Source organism: Rattus norvegicus, chromosome 2, assembly GCF_021556685.1.
Source record: "Rattus norvegicus strain SHRSP/BbbUtx chromosome 2, alternate assembly SHRSP_T2T, whole genome shotgun sequence".
NCBI classification, from domain to species: domain Eukaryota; kingdom Metazoa; phylum Chordata; class Mammalia; order Rodentia; family Muridae; genus Rattus; species Rattus norvegicus.
This window is the reverse complement of record NC_141535.1, coordinates 58,451,556-58,469,354: the sequence shown is the minus strand read 5'-3', so window position 1 is coordinate 58,469,354 and position 17,799 is coordinate 58,451,556. Positions and strand designations below refer to the sequence as shown.

Genomic DNA, 17,799 nt, shown 5'->3' with positions numbered 1-17,799 from the left:
CTTGTGAACTTTGATGCAAAAATACTCCCAAACTGAATCTTAAGAGCACACCAAAGACATTATCCACCATGATCAAGAAGGCTTCATTTAGGGTTGCAGGGATAGTTCAATATATGAAAATCTATCAATGTAATCCACCATGTAAACAAACTGAAAGAAAAAAAATCACATGATCATCTCATTAGATGCTGGAAAGGCCTTTGACAAAATTCAACACCCCTTCCCGTTAAAAGTCTACGAGAGATCAGGGATACAAGACCCATACCTAAACATAATCAAAGCAACATACAGCAAGCCAGTATCCAATATCTAACTAAATGGAGAGAAATTGAAAGCAATTCTACATAATTAGGGACAAGACAGGGTTGCCCACTCTCTCCCAATCTATTCAACATAGCATTTGAAGGTCTAGCTGGAACAATATAACAGCTAAAGGAGATCAAGGAGGTATAGGTTGGAAAGGAAGGAGTCAAAGTATTTCTATTTGCAGATAATATGATAGATAATATAGTATGATATATAAATGACCCCAAAAATTCTACCAGAGAATTCCTACAGCTGATAAGCATCTTCAGCAAAGTGGCTAGAAACAAAATTAACTACAAAAAAAAAAAATCAGTAACCCTTCTTTATACAAATGATAAATGGGTTGAGAAAGAAATTAGTGGAACAACATCCTTTACAATAGCCACAAATAATATAAAATATCTTGGTTTAGCTCTAATAACCAAGCAAGTGAAATACCTGTATGTATGACAAGAACTTCAAGGGTATTTTGTTTTAATCTTTAATAATTTTTAATATAGTCCAGTTGTTATCTCCCTCCCTATCATCTCTCCAAAAATTCCTCTTCCACTGTCTCTAAGAGGATGGTTCCCCCTGACCCCACCAGGCTTCCCAATTTCTGGGGGTCTCAAGTCTCTTGAGGGTTAGGTCCATCTTCTCTCACTGAGGCCAGACCAAGCAGTCCTCTGCTGTATATGTGTGAGATTGTTTCCAGAAGTCCATCTACTCCTTCCTCTGCTTCTTGACTTCATGCTCATCATGTTCCTCGGGGCGACTGCTATCTGAAGGTTTTTTAGATCCACGATGCTGTTTCCCTTCTTCCAAAAACTTGTCCAAACCAAAAGGATCTTCCTCAAACTGAACTGGTCCTTCTCTGTCTAGAGTCTGAACCTGAAAACTCTTAGGAACAAATCTGTGTCTTTATCCTGGTTTCGAGGTCATCACCATACATGCCTTTGTCCAGATTTTACTGGACTTGTAGCTACTCTGAGACACATCTTTCCCACCTCTCCAGGCCTGATCACAAACTGTGTAAATTTCATCTTCTCCACCTGCAAATCTGCTGTTCATACCGTTCGTTGGACTGGGTGAAGAGCCTTTGGTACTGGACTTCATTGGAAGTTTGAGAATTGGGCACACCAAGAGCAATGACTTCACTGATATCTCGATTTTCATTTCTCTAGTTTTGACCTCTTATCAGGAGCTGCCCTCGGAAGGTTCTGGTAGTGCTGCCTCTCTTTCCACCTGTCATGACAGATTTCATCTCTTCAACGGGCTTCTCCATCTTCTTTTTCCACATGGGTTTTGATCCCCAGCTCTCCTTTCTCTGGCTTTCTGGGCCATTTCTCTAGGTTTATCGTGTTTCTCCTTTTCTTTTTGCGCCATCTTTCTCTCTATTTGGGCTCACATCTCCACCTTTTCTCGAGCCTTTTGATCTGCTTCAGCCAGTTTGGCAAAATGTTTATTTATGTGGACAGTCAGAAGTCCTCTTCCACCAGCAGCCAGCTGTTTATCTAATGGAATCGTATACCCCTCAGTGTTCTTCCGGTTGGAAATACGAGGAAGGATCCTCCACTCTCTGTTCCTTTACAGTCACCTTCCGACTAGGAGAGTGCATTACAGGTGCAGGAGGAGATGGTGGCCCCCGGGGAATTTTCTTATTAATCTTAAATCTTGGAGGCTCCATTGGGTCTTTCTGCATGTCTACATCCGAATAACCCTCTGTTTGGCTCCAGAATTGAATGCTACTCCTTGCTGAGATGGTGTGCAGCAGATATACTGAGCAGGAGCCAGCTGCATGAACTGGCATAGCTGTAGTAACCTTCTGAGACACAGACTTCTCCAAGGCAACTCTTGCCTTTTCTGTTATCTCTTTAATTGCCTCCTCATCAGGCCTTTGTAGGTCTGGGTCATTTGCGTTCATAACCTCCTTTGAAATCAGATCAGTGTATTTGCTGTAAATGACCTTGTCTTTGGACTGTCCCTGTCGAGTAATTGCATCATATTTACTTTTCCCTTCAGGATCTACCTCAATGGCCAGTGCATTTGACATTTTTTTTTCTTTTGCCCCATATCTGGAGGATACTGGGCCACATGGATTTCTGGGAAAGCACCTCCATCTCCAAAACCCTCTAACAGTCTTGGAATCCAGCCTTTCCTGTATCCATATGGGGGATGCTCCATTCGAGAGGAGACCAGCAAGGTCTGCCGTGATCTCTGAGATCTTGCCCTTTCTTTAGTTTCAAGTTGGTGCTGAGACAGCTGAGTAGGCACAGGTTAAAAGCTGGTGAGCGCCATCTTCTTCCGCTTCTTCCTGCATATACTTCAAGTTTCTGAAGAAAGACATTAAGAAAGATATCAGAATATGGGAAGACCTCCCATGTTCCTGGATCAGTAGGGTTAACATAGTGAAAATAGGCATTTTACCATTAGCAATCTACACATTCAATGCAAGTCTCATCGACCTTCTAACATGATTCTGTACAGACCTTGAGAGAGCATTTCTCAACTTCATATGGAAAACCAAAAAACCCATGGAATTGGCATAGAAACAGACAATTTGATCAATGGAATCAAATCTAAGATTCTGAGATAAGCCTACAAACCTATGGACACTTGATTTTTGACAAAGGAGACAAAACCATACATTGGAAAAAAGAAAGTGTCTTTAGCAAATGGCTCTGGTCTAACTGGATGCCTGCATGTAAAAGAATGCAAATAGATCCATATTTATCAACTTGCACAAAGCTCAAGTGCAAGTGATTAAAGACCTCAGCATAAAACCAGATACATTAAATTGAATAGAAGAAAAAGTGGGGAATAACCTTAAACACATTAGTACAGGAGAAAACTTCTTGAACAGAACTCTATTGTCTCAGGCTCTAAAACCCGCCATTGATAAATGGGACCTCATGAAACTAAAAAGTTTCTTCAAGGCAAACAACACCATCAATAGGACAAAATGGCAACCTACAGATTGGGAAAAGATCTTCACCAACCCTTCATCTGACAGAGGGCTACTGTTCAAAATATATAATGAACTCAAGAAGTAGACACCAACAAACCCAATAACCCAATTAAAACATGGAGTACAGAGCAAAACAGAGAATTCTCAACAGAGAAATCTTGAATAGCTGAGAAGCACTTAAAGAAATGTTCAATGTTCTTAGTGATCAGGAAAATGCAAACCAAAATGACTGTGAGATTCCACCTTATACCAACCAGAGTGGCTAAGATAAAAAACTCAAGGGACAGCACATGCTGGCAAGGATGTGAAGGAAGGGGAGCACTCTCCTTCCTTGCTGGTGGAGTAAAAACTTGTACAACCACTCTGGAAATCAATTTGGTGTTTTCTCAGAAAACTGGGAATAGTTCTACCTCAAGACCCAGCTATACCACTCACCAGCATCTAGCCAAAAGATGCCCTACTTTACTACAGGACAGCTTCATTTGTAATAGACAGAAACTAGAAACAACCTAGATGGCTCTCAACTGAAGAATGGATAAAGAGTGTGTGGTACATCTACACAATGGAATACTAGTCAGCTACTAAAAAACAAAGACATCTCGAATTTTGTAGGCAAATGAATGGACCTTGAGAATATCATTCTGAATGAGGTAACCCAGAGCCAGAAAGACACATATGGTATGTACTGACTTGCATGTGGACATTAGCCATAAAGTGCAAGATAACCATGATGCAATCCACAGACCCAAAGAAACTGGGTAATAATGAGGTCCCAAGGGAGGATTTGTGAATCTCACTCAGAAGGGGAAAGTAAATGGTCATCAAAAGTGGATGGAGAGAGAGAGAGAGAGAGAGAGAGAGAGAGAGACAGAGAGACAGAGAGACAGAGAGACAGAGAGACAGAGAGACAGAGAGACAGAGACAGAGACAGACAGAGAGAGAGACAGAGACAGAGAGAGACAGAGAGAGAGACAGAGAGAGACAGAGAGAGAGCTATGTAGAAGAGGGAGTGAGGAGAGGAAAAGGGATGGTGATCAGGTGTGGGGAGAGCAAGGACAGGGTTGGGAGTGAGAATGGAAACCTGTGGGAGGCATCTCTGGGACTAGCTGGAGGCCTGGGATGGGGATGGATATGGGGAGTGTATGGGGGTCATATTACTGAGATTCTTACCATAGGGGACTGAAATGGTCACTTCCTGGAGCCAGGTAGGACTTCCAAAGGCAGCATAGGGACATCAACCTACCCAACTCAGACTTCAACTCAAAATTTGTCTTACCTACAAAGAGGGAGCAGAGACAGAGGAAACAGCCAACCAATGACTGACCCAACTTGAGACCCATGTGAGAGACTCAACCCCTGTCACTATTAATGATTCTTTGCTATGCTTGCAGACAGGAGCCTGCCTCCTGAGAGGCTTCATCTAGCAGCAGATGGAGGCAGATGTAAAGACCCATAGCCAAACCTCAGGTGCAGATTGGGGAGTCTTGTGGAAGAGTGGAGGTTAGAACTGAGTGATCCTGATGGATCAGGGACACCATTTGAAGACCTACAGAGTCAACTAACCTGGGACCTTGGGAGCTCACAGAGACCAGGACTCGAACCAGGGAGCATACAGGGGCTGGACCTCGGCCTCCTACACATTTGTAGCAAATGTGCAGCTTAGTCTTCATGTGGGTCCCCTAACAAGTGGAGTGGGGGTTGTCTTGGCCACTGTTGCCTGCCATTTGATACCCTCCTCACTGCTGGACTGCCTGGTTGGGCCTCAGTAAGATAGGATGTGTGTTGGAACTAAATGTTGGAGGGTGGGGTGGTACCTGGGTGGGGAGCTCCCAATTCTGTGAAGAGAAAGGGGAGGGGCAATGGAGGGAGGGGTTTGTGAGGGTGGAACTGGGAGGGGAGGATGGGGACTATGATAGGGATGTAAAGTGAATAAAAAAATAAATTGTTGAGAAAAACAAGATTCCTCTAGTGAGATTAGTTTTAATCCCTTTCTCTATATAAATAAGACCAACTACAAATTATACTTAATTCAAGTATTAGGTTCTTTGTTACATCGTAGAATTTTTTTTCTTATTGAGTAATTCTATCAAATTGTTTTCCAATTCAGGCTTTCATTAAGTTAGAGGATCTTCTCAAAGAGCAAGCCCTGAGGAGGAAGAAGCTTAGTATTCTAAGTATCTGAAGGCTGGAGGCCTCTTGATGGAGGAGTAACAGCATCACAGGCAGCCTGCTGGGTTCTAGACAAGCCTTCAAGTATTCTTCTAAACTAACAGCAGCTGCTTAGTGCTTTTGGTTAACTGCTTGCTGACAAGGTGATCATTCTGTTCAAAGAGGCACCACACTACTTCTCAGAGTTTGTTCATTGTCCTGCCTCATCTACGCTGAAGAATTTCTAGAATATTTCTTTTCTTGTTTTGAATATGGACTTGCAAAATATCTGTATCTCCTTCAAAGTACTGTGAAAATACATTCTAGCAATATTCATTACAAAACGAACATTAATGCCAGCAGATTTATTCATTTACAGAAAAGATCTCTCACAGGGTGCCCAGCTGAAAGCAGAGGGTGCCCAGCAGGAGCAGCGGCGTGCTTTCTGAGTCTGCCATTTACCTTGAAATCATGCCCTGGCTCACTGCATATCTACCACATCCTCACTCATTATGTATCTACTCAAACCACACCCTTGCTCATTACATATCTACTCTGAAACCACACGCTCATTCATTATATATCTACTCTGAAACTACATCCTCACTCATTACACATCTACTCTGAAACTACATTCTCATTATGTATCTACTCTGAAACCACACCCTCGTTCATTCCATCACCATTCTCAGCCTTCCTATCCACCCTTCAAACCTCAAATTCTTTCACAGTCCTAAGCATTTGTAAGGCATCTAAGATAGCCCAATCTTTTTTTCCCTTCCTTATTGGTTATTTTATTTATTTATATTTCAAATGTTATCCCCCTTCCCAATTTTCCCTCCACAGCCCCCATTCCCTCCCCCCTCATCATTTCTTTTTTTTCATTTTTTATTGGATATTTCTTTATTTACATTTCAAATGTTATTCCCTTTCCTGGTTTCCCGTCCCCTTCCCCTTCTTCTATAAGGGTGTTCCAATCCCCAGCCTCCCCCCCATTAATGTCCCCCTTTCCCCCACCCCCTGACATTCCCTTACACTACGCATCCAACCTTGGCAGGACCAAGGGCTTCTCCTTCCATTAGCGCCCAACAAGGTTTTGATGGGTATACATGTATATACATATGGGCCACATGTGGGACAGGCTCTGAATGGCTGTTCCTTCAGTCTCTGCTCTAAACTTTGCCTCCATATCTCCTCCTATGGATATTTTTGTTCCCCCTTTTAAGAAGGAATGAAGCATCTGCATCTTGTCCATCCTTCTTCTTGAGCTTCATGTGGTCTGTGGATTGCATCTTGGGTTATTCTAGTTTTTGGACTTATCAGTAAGTGCATACCATGTGTGTTTTTCTGTGATTGGGTTACCTCACTCAGGATGATATTTTCTAGTTCAATCCATTTGCCTATGAATTTCATGAAGTCATTGTTTTTTGATAGCTGAGTAGTACTCCATTGTGTAGATGTACCACATTTTTTTAATCCATTCTTCTGTTGAAGGGCATCTGGGTTCTTCCCAGCTTCTGGCTATTATAAATAAGGCTGCTATGAACATAGTGGAGCATGTGTCTTTGTTGTATATTGGAGCATCTTTTGGGTATATGCCCAGGAGAGGTATAGTTGGATTCTCAGGTAGTAGAATATCCAATTCTCCAAGGAACCTTCAGACTGATCTTCAGAGTGGTTGTACCAGTTTGCAATCCCACCAACAATGGAGGAGTGTTCCTCTTTCTCCACATCCTTGACAGCATCTGCTGTCGCCTTAATTTTTTTTTTTTATCTTAGCCATTCTGACTGGTGGAATCTCAGGGTTGTTTTGATTTGCATTTCCCTGATTAAGGATGTTGAACATTTCCTTAGGTACTTCTCAGCCATTTGATATCCCTCAGCTGAGAATTCTTTGTTTAGCTCTGAACACCATTTTTAATAGGGTTATTTGGCTCTCTGGAGTCTAACTTCTTGAGTTCTTTGTATATTTTGTATATTAGCCCTCTATCGGATGTAGGATTGGTAAAGATCTTTTCCCAATCTGTTGGTTGCCATTTTGTCCTAATGACAAAGTCCTTTGCCTTGCAGAAGATTTGTAGTTTTATGAGATCCCATTTGTTGATTCTTGATCTTAGAGCATAAGCCATTGGTGTTTTGTTGAGGAAATTTCCCCCAGTGCCCATATGTTCGAGACTTTTCCCCCACTTTTTCTTCTATTACTTTGAGTGTATCTGGTTTGATGTCAAGGTCCTTGATCCATTTGGACTTAAGCTTTATACAGGGCAATAAGAATAGATTGGTTTGCATTCTTCTACATGCTGACCTCCATTTGAACCAGGACCATTTGTTGAATATGCTATCTTTTTTTCCATTGGATGGTTTTAACTCTTTGTCAAAGATCAAATGATCATAGGTGTGTGGGTTCATTTCTTGGTATTCAGTTCTATTCCACTGATCTATCTGCCTGTCTCTGTACCAATACCATACAGTTTTTTATCACTATTGCTCTGTAATACTGCTTGAAGTCAGGGATGTTGATTCCCCCAGAAGTTCTTTTATTGTTGAGTATAGTTTTTGCTATCCTGGGTTTTTTGTTATTCCAAATGAATTTGCAAATTTTTCTTTCTAACTCTATGAAGAATTTTGATGGGAATTGCATTGAATCTGTAGATTGCTTTTGGCAAATGGCCATTTTTACTCTATATCCTGCCAATCCATGAGCATGAGAGGTCTTTCCATCTTCTGAGATCTTCTTCAATTTCTTTCTTCAGAGACTTGAAGTTCTTGTCATAGAGATCTTTCACTTGCTTGGTTAAAGTCACACCAAGGTATTTTATATTATTTGGGACTTTTGTGAAGGGTGTCATTTCCCTAATTTCTTTCTCAGCCTGTTTATCCTTTGACTAGAGGAAGGCTACTGATTTGTTTGAGCTAATTTTATACCCAGGCACTTTGCTGAAGTTGTTTATCAGGTTTAGGAGTTCTCTGGTGGAACTTTTCAGGTCACTTAAGTATACTATCATATCATCTGCAAACAGTGATATTTTGACTTCTTCCTTTCCAATTCGTATCACTTTGACCAACTTTTGTTGTCTGATTGCTCTGGCTAGGAGTTTGAGTACGATATTGAATAAGTAGGGAGAGAGTGGGCAGCCTTGTCTAGTCCCTGATTTTAGTGGGATTGCTTCAAAATTTTCTGTATTTAGTTTGATCTTAGCTACTGGTTTGCTGTATATTGTTTTTACTATGTTTAGGTATGGGCCTTGAATTCCTGATCTTTCCAGGACTTTTATCATGAAGGGGTATTGAATTTTGTCAAATGCTTTCTCAGCATCTAATGAAATGATCATGTGGTTTTTATCTTTGAGTTTGTTTATATAGTGGATTACGTTGATGGATTTCCGTATATTGAACCATCCCTACATCCCTGGGATGAAGCCTACTTGATCATAATGGATGATCATTTTAATGTGTTCTTGGATTCAGTTTGCAAGAATTTTATTGAATATTTTTGCATTGATATTCATAAGGGAAATTAGTCTGAAGTTCTCTTTCTTTGTTGGGTCTTTGTGTGGTTTAGGTATAAGAGTAATTGTGGTTTCATAGAAGGAATTTAGTAGTGCTCAGTCTGTTTTCATTTTATGGAATTGTTTGGATGGTATTGGTATGAGATCTTCTATGAAGGTCTGATAGAATTCTGCCCTAAACCCATCTGGCCCTGGACTCTTTTTGATTGGGAGACAGGATAGCCCAATCTTATACTTTATTCTTACACACTCCTTTCATATCCTTTTCCTTTTGTTGGTTTCTATGTAGAAACTTTCTTTATTAATATGATCAGATACCCAAGCAGATTCTAAAAAAGAAAAGATATATCTGAACTCATGATTTCAGAGGTGATGGTCCACCCTGCTGGGGAGGGTGTAGCAGGTCAGAGCAGTTTATGCTATGGTGGCGAGGAAGTAGAGAGAGAGGACGTGCCCAAGGACATGATATCCCCAGGGACCATCTCTCAGTTAAAGATTTTCTTTAGTTATGCCCCACCTCCTAACGTTTCTACAACCTTCCAGAGTAGTGCCACAAGCTGAGGACCGAGAATTCATAGTGAGCCACAATAACAATTGGCCATAACCCCTGGATTATTTAATACCCTTTACAGTTGGAATGTGATGTTTTGCATCCACAGAGGATGCCAGTGTCTGACAAATGAGAGACTGTTTCCCAAACTGGAAACTTTAGATTCTATATTTACTTTGCCAGCCAGGGATGCGCCATCTTGTAAAGCTCTCCATTTTGGTTGAACTGTGATTATTCCCAATAGTACAGGAATTTAGGTTGCGGAATGAAAGGCAGTTCTTTTTCTAGCTCTCCTGCTATATCCTGGTAAGAACCAGCCATGGAGGATGTCTAAAAGGGTCCCTTGGCATCCATTCACTTCCATCTCCCTGGTCACTCCTAGAAATGGCTGACTTCAGAGTCAAACAGGAAATGGTCAGTCTCATTCTCCCTCCCTCCTCTTCCTGTGATCACTCAGCCCCTATGCAGATAGCAACTGCTCTCTTGTTTAGGACTAGAGGTCCCCCCTTTCTTGGTTTCTTCCCTAAATTAAACCTGTGTTCTTGAGGACTCACTTGTGTTCTTGTCTGCCTCTTTTTTGCTGACTTTACAGGATTTACTGGGTCACTGGGACCGTGTCAGCAGATATCAAAGACTTTACCCTAAATGGTCTTGCTTTAATGATATCTATGGTAAAGATAAACAATGTTGCAGGTGGTGTCATAAACACATTACAGAATATTAAATTGTCAGATCCCATAATAACCCTATGAAATAATACTCATTTTATGAATGAGAAAATCTAAGACATAAGGATTATAATTTGCTCCATTCCGCAAAGATTGAAGTCATATTATTCACACATTCAAATATTTTAGTTGAAGAATCTTGTTCAGAGCAACACATGTCAAGTCTATATTGCTATGTTAGAGAGATACCTTTATGGTTAATTTTGTCTCAAGTGGTATTTATATAACTTGGTCCTATTCCATATTCTACAGCTATACCAATGTTAACAGGAATAACATTTTACTTGGTTCCCTAAAATAATGGTATCTTGATTTTCCATCCAAGAGTGCCAAATTTAAGTTACTAATTTTGGGGGGAATCTTCTACACATCGAATTTTAGTCTGTCACCATCATCGTCATGGCCAACAGTATTATTATCTTTTTCAATCATGAACCCTGTGTGTGTTCAGCGGGCTGGTCCTCTGCCACTAGGGCATTTCCCTGGCTCTTATACATTTAAAATATTTATTTTATGTATGTATATGTATGTGTCTGAATGTATGTATATACGCCACAATCAGGTTTAATCCCTCAGAGGTCAGAAGAGGGCATCAGATCACTTGGAACAGGAGTTTCAAGTGGTTATGGACTGCCGTGTGCATACTAGACTGAAACTTGGGTCTGCTGTAAAAGCAGCAAATATTTTCAACCACTAACCTATCTGTCCATCCCCTCTCTTAAGACTTTTGTCCTGAAACAGTGTCTTGTTAAGTTGCCCATGCAGTTATGGAATATGTGATCCTCCTGCCTTAGCCTAGGAAGTGGCTGAGATTACAGGTCTGTATAACCAAGTCCAGCTAGGACTGAGTCAGGAAAACCAAATTACTCTCACACCATAATTCATAATATCCGCCAAATCTGCCAATTTTCACAAGCATAGTCTATGTTGTAAAAATAAAAAAGAATGTAATCCCTGCCAATGCTAAACAAATGCAATCAGAGGAAGGCAGGCTGAGCAGGAGCAGGCTCTGGAACTGCTGTTCAAGTGTCCCTGAAACACTGTGATAGTTAACTGTAAGCATAATGTGGAATCACTTAGAATGTGACCCCCTATCAAACATTAACAATCTAATTTTATGTGATATTATTGTATTAAGCATTCCTAAAGCAGTATTAGGCACATTAATTCTTCATGGATTCTTACAGCTTTTTGGTATGTATTTGCTGAGAGACTAATTTTCTGCTACTCCTTTAAGTGTTCCTGTGGTAGACTAATAGCATCAGTAGCCCCAGTTATTAAGCCCTTGTACTATAGAGAGGCATTTAGACCCAACTGTTGGCTGTAAGTCAGGCACATAGCTTTCTTTGAACATTTGGATGCCAAACACGATGTAAAACCTGTACTTTGAGTACAGTATCTTTCTTTTTTTTTATTTCTATATTTTTTTTTATTAACTTGAGTATTTCTTATATACATTTCAAGTGTTATTCCCTTTCCCGGTATCCGGGCAAACATCCCCCTCCCCCCTCCCCTTCCTTATGGGTGTTCCCCTCCCAACCCTCCCCCCATTGCCGCCCTCCCCCCACCAGTCTAGTTCACTGGGGGTTCAGTCTTAGCAGGACCCAGGGCTTCCCCTTCCACTGGTGCTCTTACTAGGATATGCATTGCTACCTATGAGGTCAGAGTCCAGGGTCAGTCCATGTATAGTCTTTGGGTAGGGGCTTAGTCCCTGGAAGCTCTGGTTGCTTGGCATTGTTGTACATATGGAGTCTCGAGCCCCTTCAAGCTCTTCCAGTTCTTTCTCTGATTCCTTCAACGGGGGTCCTATTCTCAGTTCAGTGGTTTGCTGCTGGCATTCGCCTCTGTATTTGCTGTATTCTGGCTGTGTCTCTTAGGAGCGATCTACATCCGGCTCCTGTCGGTCTGCACTTCTTTGCTTCATCCATCTTGTCTAATTGGGTGGCTATATATGTATGGGCCACATGTGGGGCAGACTCTGAATGGGTGTTCCTTCAGTCTCTGTTTTAATCTTTGCCTCTCTCTTCCCTGCCAAGGGTATTCTTGTTCCCCTTTTAAAGAAGGAGTGAAGCATTCACATTTTGATCATCCGTCTTGAGTTTCATTTGCTCTAGGCATCTAGGGTAATTCAAGCATTTGGGCTAATAGCCACTTATCAAAGAGTGCATACCATGTATGTCTTTCTGTGATTGGGTTAGCTCACTCAGGATGATGTTTTCCAGTTCCAACCATTTGCCTACGAATTTCATAAACTCGTTGTTTTTGATAGCTGAGTAATATTCCATTGTGTAGATGTACCACATTTTCTGTATCCATTCCTCTGTTGAAGGGCATCTGGGTTCTTTCCAGCTTCTGGCTATTATAAATAAGGCTGCAATGAACATAGTGGAGCACGTGTCTTTTTTATATGTTGGGGAATCTTTTCGGTATATGCCCAAGAGTGGTATAGCTGGATCCTCAGGCAGTTCAATGTCCAATTTTCTGAGGATTCTCCAGACTGATTTCCAGAATGGTTGTACCAGTTTGCAATCCCACCAACAATGGAGGAGTGTTCCTCTTCCTCCACATCCTCGCCAGCATCTGTTGTCCCCTGAGTTTTTGATCTTAGCCATTCTCACTGGTGTGAGGTGAAATCTCAGGGTTGTTTTGATTTGCATTTCCCTTATGACTAAAGATGTTGAACATTTCTTTAGGTGTTTCTCAGCCATTCGGCATTCCTCAGCTGTGAATTCTTTGTTTAGCTCTGAACCCCATTTTTTAATAGGGTTATTTGTTTCCCTGCGGTCTAACTTCTTGAGTTCTTTGTATATTTTGGATATAAGGCCTCTATCTGTTGTAGGATTGGTAAAGATCTTTTCCCAATCTGTTGGCTGCCGTTTTGTCCTAACCACCGTGTCCTTTGCCTTACAGAAGCTTTGTAGTTTTATGAGATCCCATTTGTCGATTCTTGATCTTAGAGCGTAAGCCATTGGTGTTTTGTTTAGGAAATTTTTTCCAGTGCCCATGTGTTCCAGATGCTTCCCTAGTTTTTCTTCTATTAGTTTGAGTGTGTCTGGTTTGATGTGGAGGTCCTTGATCCACTTGGACTTAAGCTTTGTACAGGGTGATAAGCATGGTTCGATCTGCATTCTTCTACATGTTGACCTCCAGTTGAACCAGCACCATTTGCTGAAAATGCTATCTTTTTTCCATTGGATGGTTTTGGCTCCTTTGTCAAAAATCAAGTGACCATAGGTGTGTGGGTTCATTTCTGGGTCTTCAATTCTATTCCATTGGTCTATCTGTCTGTCTCTGTACCAATACCATGCAGTTTTTATCACTATTGCTCTGTAATACTGCTTGAGTTCAGGGATAGTGATTCCCCCTGAAGTCCTTTTATTGTTTAGGATAGTTTTAGCTATCCTGGGTTTTTTGTTATTCCAGATGAATTTGCAAATTGTTCTGTCTAACTCTTTGAAGAATTGGATTGGTATTTTGATGGGGATTGCATTGAATCTGTAGATTGCTTTTGGTAAAATGGCCATTTTTACTATATTAATCCTGCCAATCCATGAGCATGGGAGATCTTTCCATCTTCTGAGGTCTTCTTCAATTTCCTTCTTCAGTGTCTTGTAGTTCTTTTTTTTTTTTTTTTTTTACATGTAAGCAACCATTTAATCTTATTCATTTCTATTAAAGTGCATGAAACAGGCAGAGGACCTACTGGGAACACAAAAGGATGCATAGGAAGTAGATGTATAATATAATAAGGGGAATTGGTGCTAAATATATCCAGAATACTTTAGACATATATATTTAATTAAATACACACGTATTATATATATACATTTAAGCACATGACATGAAAAATATTTTATATTTTACCAGATCTTTTAACACCTATAATGAAAGCAAATGTCTAATAAGCACATAAAAATTTGAGTGATCAAATTTTTATGCATATCTACATGGTCAGTTAAATTATACTTTCTTTCTCATAAACATAGTTTCCCTTAGATGTTTTATTCACCAAGTTCTTTTTTTTTTTTTTTTTTTTTATTAACTTGAGTATTTCTTATATACATTTCGAGTGTTATTCCCTTTCCCGGTTTCCGGGCAAACATCCCCCTCCCCCCTCCCCTTCCTTATGGGTGTTCCCCTCCCAACCCTCCCCCCATTGCCGCCCTCCCCCCATACACTAGTTCACTGTGGGTTCAGTCTTAGCAGGACCCAGGGCTTCCCCTTCCACTGGTGCTCTTACTAGGATATTCATTGCTACCTATGGGGTCAGAGTCCAGGGTCAGTCCATGTATAGTCTTTAGGTAGTGGCTTAGTCCCTGGAAGCTCTGGTTGCTTGGCATTGTTGTACTTTTGGGGTCTCGAGCCCCTTCAAGCTCTTCCAGTTCTTTCTCTGATTCCTTCAATAGGGGACCTATTCTCAGTTCAGTGGTTTGCTGCTGGCATTCGCCTCTATATTTGCTGTATTCTGGCTGTGTCTCTCAGGAGCGATCTACATCCGGCTCCTGTCGGTCTGCACTTCTTTGCTTCATCCATCTTGTCTAATTGGGTGGCTGTATATGTATGGGCCACATGTGGGGCAGGCTCTGAATGGGTGTTCCTTCAGTCTCTGTTTTAATCTTTGCCTCTCCCTTCCCTGCCAAGGGTATTCTTTTTCCTCATTTAAAGAAGGAGTGAAGCATTCACATTTTGATCATCCGTCTTGAGTTTCGTTTGTTCTAGGGATCTAGGGTAATTCAAGCATTTGGGCTAATAGCCACTTATCAATGAGTGCATACCATGTATGTCTTTCTGTGATTGGGTTAGCTCACTCAGGATGATATTTTCCAGTTCCAACCATTTGCCTACGAATTTCATAAACTCGTTGTTTTTGATAGCTGAGTAATATTCCATTGTGTAGATGTACCACATTTTCTGTATCCATTCCTCTGTTGAAGGGCATCTGGGTTCTTTCCAGCTTCTGGCTATTATAAATAAGGCTGCGATGAACATAGTGGAGCACGTGTCTCTTTTATATGTTGAGGCATCTTTTGGGTATATGCCCAAGAGAGGTATAGCTGGATCATCAGGCAGTTCAATGTCCAATTTTCTGAGGAACCTCCAGACTGATTTCCAGAATGGTTTTACCAGTCTGCAATCCCACCAACAATGGAGGAGTGTTCCTCTTTCTCCACATCCTCGCCAGCATCTGCTGTCACCTGAGTTTTTGATCTTAGCCAATCGCACTGGTGTGAGGTGAAATCTCAGGGTTGTTTTGATTTGCATTTCCCTTATGACTAAAGATGTTGAACATTTCTTTAGGTGTTTCTCAGCCATTCGGCATTCCTCAGCTGTGAATTCTTTGTTTAGCTCTGAACCCCATTTTTTAATAGGGTTATTTGTTTCCCTGCGGTCTAACTTCTTGAGTTCTTTGTATATTTTGGAAATAAGGCCTCTATCTGTTGTAGGATTGGTAAAGATCTTTTCCCAATCTGTTGGTTGCCGTTTTGTCCTAACCACAGTGTCCTTTGCCTTACAGAAGCTTTGCAGTTTTATGAGATCCCATTTGTCGATTCTTGATCTTAGAGCATAAGCCATTGGTGTTTTGTTCAGGAAATTTTTTCCAGTGCCCATGTGTTCCAGATGCTTCCCTAGTTTTTCTTCTATTAGTTTGAGCGTGTCTGGTTTGATGTGGAGGTCCTTGATCCACTTGGACTTAAGCTTTGTACAGGGTGATAAGGATGGATCGATCTGCATTCTTCTACATGTTGCCCTCCAGTTGAACCAGCACCATTTGCTGAAAATACTATCTTTTTTCCATTGGATGGTTTTGGCTCCTTTGTCAAAAATCAAGTGACCATAGGTGTGTGGGTTCATTTCTGGGTCTTCAATTCTATTCCATTGGTCTATCTGTCTGTCTCTGTACCAATACCATGCAGTTTTTATCGCTATTGCTCTGTAATACTGCTTGAGTTCAGGGATAGTGATTCCCCCTGAAGTCCTTTTATTGTTGAGGATAGCTTTAGCTATCCTGGGTTTTTTGTTATTCCAGATGAATTTGCAAATTGTTCTGTCTAACTCTTTGAAGAATTGGATTGGTATTTTGATGGGGATTGCATTGAATCTGTAGATTGCTTTTGGTAAAATGGCCATTTTTACCATATTAATCCTGCCAATCCATGATCATGGGAGATCTTTCCATCTTCTGAGGTCTTCTTCAATTTCTTTCCTCAGTGTCTTGAAGTTCTTATTGTACAGATCTTTTACTTGCTTGGTTAAAGTCACACCGAGGTACTTTATATTATTTGGGTCTATTATGAAGGGTGTCGTTTCCCTAATTTCTTTCTCGGCTTGTTTCTCTTTTGTGTAGAGGAAGGCTACTGATTTATTTGAGTTAATTTTATACCCAGCCACTTTGCTGAAGTTGTTTATCAGCTTTAGTAGTTCTCTGGTGGAACATTTGGGATCACTTAAATACACTATCATATCATTTGCAAACAGTGATATTTTGACTTCTTCTTTTCCGATCTGTATCCCCTTGACCTCCTTTTGTTGTCTGATTGCTCTGGCTAGAACTTCAAGAACTATATTGAATAAGTAGGGAGAGAGTGGGCAGCCTTGTCTAGTCCCTGATTTTGTGGGATTGCTTCGAGTTTCTCTCCATTTAGTTTAATGTTAGCAACTGGTTTGCTGTATATGGCTTTTACTGTGTTCAGGTATGGGCCTTGAATTCCTATTCTCTCCAGGACTTTTATCATGAAGGGGTGTTGAATTTTGTCAAATGCTTTCTCAGCGTCTAATGAAATGATCATGTGGTTTTGTTCTTTCAGTTTGTTTATATAATGGATCATGTTGATGGTTTTCCGTATATTAAACCATCCCTGCATGCCTGGGATGAAGCCTACTTGGTCATGGTGGATGATTGTTTTGATGTGCTCTTGGATTCGGTTTGCCAGAATTTTGTTGAGTATTTTTGCATCGATATTCATAAGGGAAATTGGTCTGAAGTTCTCTTTCTTTGTTGTGTCTTTGTGTGGTTTAGGTATAAGAGTAATTGTGGCTTCGTAGAAGGTATTCGGTAGTGATCCATCTGTTTCAATTTTGTGGAATAGTTTGGATAATATTGGTATGAGGTCTTCTATGAAGGTTTGGTAGAATTCTGCACTAAACCCGTCTGGACCTGGGCTCTTTTTGGTTGGGAGACCTTTAATGACTGCTTCTATTTCCTTAGGAGTTATGGGGTTGTTTAACTGGTTTATCTGTTCCTGATTTAACTTCGGTACCTGGTATCTGTCTAGGAAATTATCCATTTCCTGAAGATTTTCAAGTTTTGTTGAATATAGGTTTTTATAGTAAGATCTGATGATTTTTTGAATTTCCTCTGAATCTGTTGTTATGTCTCCCTTTTCATTTCTGATTTTGTTAATTTGGACGCACTCTCTGTGTCCTCTTGTTAGTCTGCCTAAGGGTTTATCTATCTTGTTGATTTTCTCAAAGAACCAACTTTTGGTTCTGTTGATTCTTTCTATGGTCCTTTTTGTTTCTACTTGGTTGATTTCAGCTCTGAGTTTGATTATTTCCTGCCTTCTACTCCTCCTGGGTGTATCTGCTTCTTTTTGTTCTAGAGCTTTTAGG

The 17,799-nt window shown here is 40.7% G+C and overlaps 1 pseudogene; it reads right to left on the bottom strand.

Moving 5' to 3' along the window:
* Positions 1–1,008: 1,008 nt before the first annotated feature.
* Snw1-ps1 (SNW domain containing 1, pseudogene 1) lies at positions 1,009–2,603 on the bottom strand (annotated as a pseudogene).
* Between the last annotated feature and the right edge of the window lie 15,196 nt (positions 2,604–17,799).